Source organism: Astyanax mexicanus, chromosome 21 (assembly GCF_023375975.1).
Source record: "Astyanax mexicanus isolate ESR-SI-001 chromosome 21, AstMex3_surface, whole genome shotgun sequence".
NCBI lineage: Eukaryota > Metazoa > Chordata > Actinopteri > Characiformes > Acestrorhamphidae > Astyanax > Astyanax mexicanus.
The window spans coordinates 27089751-27095750 of record NC_064428.1 but is presented as its reverse complement, the minus strand read 5'-3'; the positions used below and the strand labels follow the sequence as shown (position 1 = coordinate 27095750).

The following is a 6000-nucleotide window of genomic DNA, read 5'->3' as shown; positions in this document are numbered from 1 at the left end:
TTTATAAACATCCTTTGCCATTCATTCATCCAAATGTTCTCAATCGGATTCAGATCAGGGGAACATGCAGGCTGGTCTAAAAGAGTGAACTGCAGCAGTGTTCTGTTAAAAAAAAAACCAGCCATTACCACATAGACTAGGGCCCTCAGTCTTGAAGGATGCCCTCTGCAACATCTCCACATACCACATGCCTCTACACAACCTGAAACTCCATTGTTACATTGAAGAAAAAAATTACCCCAAATCATGATTTTGACCTTAATTTGGGTTGAGGATTGTCCTGTGTCTTGAAAGACAGCCTATCAGATCTTGCAGCTCAGCAAAGGTGATTTTTTTGTGCCTACTTCTGGACATTTTGGTTTCATAAACTTAACTTAAAATGTATTATCTTCTAATAAATGGAAAATAACTGTCTTACTGTGTCCATGGTACGTTGTGAGAAGCCTTGCTTATGCAGCTCAACAATCCTACCATGTCCTACCAAGTTAGTGAGCTTTTTTTCATTTGCCATCAGGAGATCTTGTCAGTGTGAATACTTTATTACATTGAATCCACATTTTTTCACAGATTTTTATTTTTTAAAGGACTTAAAAAAACATATTTGAGTGTAAATGCAGTTGTCAGTAAATTGTGAAGCTTTACTTAGAACCTTCTTAACCTACTTAGTATGTAGTGCTCATCACTTCTTAGCAGTTAGTGTGGGTGCATACCAATTTTTTTCACGTGAAAGGAAATACACCATGTCCCTTCAGGAGCTCCTGAAGTGTCTATAGTAAGCCTTTTTAATTTTTCTGTTTTGAATACAGGTGTCTTTTTGGGTCTATAATAATTAAAAACAAATAAATAAAGCATCGAGATGGTATATGTGATGTGGTTGTGGATGTTTTTTGGGCGTGGGATTTGGGAGGGTTTAGGGGCGTGTCCTGGTGCCGGTGGGTGTGGCTGAGGGTGAAGGGAGCTTGGCATCAGGGAGGGGCGGGAGTTTATAAATCGTGACATCACCCAGCCCTGCAGAAACCTCGTTTCAGGCTCTCGGTTTGGCCCAGTCTCGGCGGCAGCTGGAAGATGTATTTTCATTAATCCGCTGCGGTTTTCTTTGCTCGCTCTGCTTCAGCTCTCTGAGCCCGACGTTTGCTGGGACCAACGGACAGAGCGCGAGGCGTACCGAGTTTCGCGGGTTTAGCGTTTAGCGGAGCCGCGAGGGACCGAGCCGAGTTAAAAACCCCGCGTTGTCTTCCAGCTCGCCGGTTGGGGTTTTGTCTGGTGTTGGGAGGAGAGAGAAAACGCCAGAAGACCGGAGGAAAGGAGCGTGTTTATCCGACGGTAAGAAAACGCTTAAATATTATAGCGAACAAAACGTAGCGTTAGCTAGTTTCCAAACAATAACAGTGAGCAACGCTAGCTTTTGTTAGTTATCCTACTATAACGTTAGTAGCTGAATGCTCGTATGTATCCATTTCCCTATAATTCCCAGTACAGTATTAATAAAAGAGTAGTACAGGGTAATATTAGGGTATATAGGGTATTAATTGGACAGTAGTAAAGGGTAATATTGGGGTGTGAATATATAACGTTAGGGTATTAATATGACAGCAGTAGAGGATAACATTGGGCTATGTTATTAATGGGACAGTAGTAGATATAGTTATCTCCAAATATAAATAATTTATAGATGTTTTATAGACAAATAAATGTTTTTTTCCCTGCAAAAAACTTTATTTGTAGTGAAAAGGATGACATGGCGTGGCTGTTAACTGGTGGTTGCACGCCCTAGCTCAAAAACACATTTAAGCTAACTAACATTTTTAAAGATTAATAATATAACATTTGTTTTTCTAACGCTAACCTTGCATATATTTCAAACATAGGGTCGCGTTTAAGCTTTTTAAAAAGTGTAGTGTAGGTTATATAGCTAAATTGTATATTAGAAATGCTTATTCTTATTATTTTAATGCTGTATTCAACCATTGTTTTGTTTGGCAGCAGGCACAGAAATCTAGCCAGCCATCAGTGCATTAGCTAGTAAGCTAAGCTAGCTGTGTTTCCTAATATGAAGCTTTTCTGATTTATTTGTTTGTTTATATATCCTTAGCTAGTTTTATGTGAGTGTTTTGTTATTGCACCCTTGTTTAAAAGAGATTGGAGACTCTTATTCTGTAGTTGGTTGGTGTCTGCTTGTCCAGTTGAATGCCGCCCTAAGCCTGTGTCAATAGAGCAGCAGCTTAAAGCCATCACACACAGTGGAGGTGATAAACAATTAGCTAGCTAGTTAACACCACAGTTCCTTCCTTAAGTGAGAGGGCAGTAAGTCACAGCAGCTCGACAGGTGCTCTTCATGCTAAGCTAGCTAGTAACAGCAAGCCCCCCTTCCCCCTTGCACACACACACACACAAACACACTCACACCCTTCAGATAGCTAGGTTAGGAATTGCACTGGACAAACTGCGTGTCATCCTGTTTACTGGAGACATATAGGTTTACTAGCTAAGCTACCAAACATGCTCAGAAAATCAATACCCTGTAATGGGCCACACTAGATCCAGATGGCTTGCTGGAGAAGAAGGGCCTTGCCAGTAGGGAGGCAGAATAATGTCTGTAATATATTGGTATCATCATCATTGGAATCATCAATGTTGGCCAATTTGGACTGTTTTTGAAACCAGTACTTGATAAAGTATCTTTTGCATGCTGGAAAAGGATCAAGCAATGCTGGTTATGCTGCTAGGGCTGGGTATTTTTTTCAAATTTTTGATTCCGGTACCAATACGATACCTTTTTCTGAATTGTACCCCAACACATACAAAAAAACGATGCTCATTCTCACACAACATATTTATTAAACAACACACTTTTCATGCAAAGTATTGAAAACAGGCTCTGAATTTTCGTTCTCTGTAGTACCAAGACGTTTCAGTCAGTGCCTTTTTGGTGTTGAATTTCAATACCCAGCCCTAGGCGCTGTTATCAGGAGACACCTTTAATTTTATTGTATGCATCCACTTGGTTGAAAGCTAAATTGTAGGGCAAATTAATGTTTTTATGTGTCTGAATTTATACAGAGGAGAGTAGTCTGTTTGCTAGTTATAAATATGTATATCGGCATTAGCTGATATATACATGTGTAATATCTGATATCGGCAATAAACCAGAACTAACACATTGCACAGAATTAACACAACGCATCCCTACTTGCAAGGCCTGAAGCTGGGTGCTCATCAACCAAATTTGTGGATTACTTTATTGCTTTGAAGGGGAATTCCACTGCACAGTTCAGTTGTTAGAGAGCCGCAAGACCATTCAGTGTGGTTTGATATGAAATGGTTCATTGTAGAGAAGCGTAACCACTCTGGTAATTTTACAATGTCTGTGACAGGAACCAGGCTTTGGGTTTAACTCTGTGGAATTCCCCTGTAATTAACTGCTGGACATAAGTTTTGAGAATAAACTGGCTACTAGCTACACCCAAAACTAACATTTTTGAAACCGTCCCCTAATAAGAACGTGAGTGGTAACTGAGTATAAGACTGTTGTTAGTTCAACTGTTGTCAGGTTGGCTCACTACATATCTAGTATTGTGTGTACAATACAAAGGTTTAAGGACATGGCTGCTGTTTTGCCTTGAACTAGAACTACATCAGTCATCTCAATGTAGCATCGCTTGGATATGCAGTATGAGAGAACGGAATCATTCTACATCTATTACTTCTAAGCTTATTAGTGATTTATTAGGACAGGAGCTGTGGTGGCAAAATGGTGATCTTTGAGTTTTATATAAGGAGTCAAAATGTTTAACTTGGATCTGTGAAAGATGACCAATTAAATATTCCAGTCTAGGGCTTCAAAATATAATGTTTCAGAATTGTCATTGCAATATACATGTGCAATAGTTAGGTTGCAGATTGCAATTTCAAGCAAGGACATATAAAACATATATTTTGTCACAAACACAAATGGGAAACTTTGTGTTTTCCCTCCTATGTATATTTTTTTATTGTAGTAGTTACACCCTTACAAAAAATTATTTAATACTGCATGTAGAGATGTTTTACTAATCCATTTGTTGTCTGGTGTCAGCTGCTGTGCTGCCGATCCTATTTACATTTTCTTGGCTACTTTGCAAGATATCATATTAACAAATGGGGGGTTTAAACATGACAACTGCTGCAGCCCACTTGTGAACTGTGTGAACATGCTGTGATGTGTCCCAATTGTTGTTAGTGACTTGATGTGCCCTGTTTCTCTGGGATGTCTGAATGATGTCTGCATTCTAAGTGAAAGCACAGGGGTTAAGTCACTGGTCTCCTCCTACTAAGATTGTTTTTTGTTTTCACCTTTTGTGTGATTTGTTTGTGTAGGCAGGTTTGAACACCATAATCACACTCTGAGACTCGATGAAGAGTTGTTGGCTTTAAAGTGAAACAAATATAATGTATGTCAGAAGAGAGAAAACAATTTTAGAAATGCAAATTTAAGCAGATTGTAGAATTGCTCAGTCTAGCTTAAATTTTCTCATTCTAAAATCTTTCATACAGAACATTTACTGGTAACATTGGTGGCTTCTTGTCTTCCTTGTGATTTGTGGCTTACTGTTTGTCTCCTAATGGTCTCGGCATATGGCTGACTTTAGGTCACTTGTTGTGGGTCAGACAAACACAGTTGCTTTAGGTTATTTTAGACACTCTTGGTAAATAACCTTTTGGCCACATTGGCTCCATTAGTCAGCTCTTATGTGAGTAGTGCTGTTTCTGGAAGCAATTTCTTAGCAGATTAATTGTTCCTGAGGTTTAAATAAATAGGAGTGTGGTTCAACATTATAGATGGAGCTTGTGGAGGCTCTATCTGGCCTGGGAAGGGAGCTGTAGTAGTAACTTGGTTCTGGCCGTCAGCATTGCATGCAGTAAATTAACCGTTTCATCATTCTTTGAGTCAACAGTTTAATGGCTTCCACAGTCTCTGGCCTGTCTGTGCTGTCTGTCTTTGTGTGGTTGTGGGTCTAGATGATGGAACAAATCCTTGTTTTCATCACTGTGGTTTTGTGTTTGTAGGCTTGTTGACCCTTAAAGGTCTTTAACAAGTTGTATGACATGCGATTCCTTGTTCATCTATGGAATTAAGCAGCATACATCTAGTTTCTGATCTCACGCTATAGAAAAACATCACATTTTTGCTATCAATTACTTTAAACAGTGGTGATTATCAGTATTTTACAGACATGAATAAGCTTAGATAAAGTGAACACCAGTGTTTGTGCATGCAACTCTACCCTCTAACCAAATAAACCATGAAATCACAATCCTTATGATTTACATTTGATTAATAAATGTCCTGGCCTTTGAGCTTGGGTGTGTCCAAAACCCATTGTGCCCCTGCCCAGGCCTCCCCTGTGTGCTTTACTCTGATAGGCTGCACACCCTGATGTCTAGATTTGATATTTAAGAGTGGTAAATGAAGGAGTGCCGGAAGACTGAATGGTGACTGTGTGGTAGTTTTAAAAACTGACCGTTTTTGTCATTGCATATATCTTGCATTAGCTTAAAAGCTAAACTGCACTGCCTTCGGCTGTAGATTTGATTACCAAAGGTACTGGCAGACCAAATCAAGCATCCTTTTTGGCCAACTGTAGCTATTTGAGCAATAAAACATTTTGAGTCCATTTCAGCAGCAGCCACTTTGTGGCTGCATCTGGAAGAGTTTCATATGTTGAAGTTTCCCAGAACCATAATGAAGGCTGATTCGTCAGCTGAAACGCTGGCATTTGGAAATAAAGGTGATGTCAGCTTTGGTACTTGTCAACAGAGGCTTGGCAGCTGACTGGCTTATATACTGATCTGCAAACACGCACACATTCATGATGTTTGGCATGTAAGCAGACTCCTCTGCCCTGTTTTAATCCACTTGTGCACGGTCCCTATCCATTACTGAGCCCTGCTGTGTGCTGTATGCAGACCACACTGTGCCAAGTGACTCAACCCATCACGCCATCATTCACCATCTGCCCT

At 39.8% G+C, this 6000-nt stretch overlaps 1 protein-coding gene across 1 annotated transcript in view; it reads left to right on the top strand.

The window, feature by feature from the left end:
* Positions 1 to 980: 980 nt before the first annotated feature.
* si:ch211-214c7.4 (platelet binding protein GspB) overlaps positions 981 to 6000 on the top strand; it is a 36704-nt gene continuing 31684 nt past the window's right edge. The window contains exon 1 of the mRNA XM_007253119.4: positions 981 to 1323. The gene's annotated coding sequence lies outside the window, so the exon portion shown is untranslated. The remainder of the gene's footprint in view (positions 1324 to 6000) is intronic.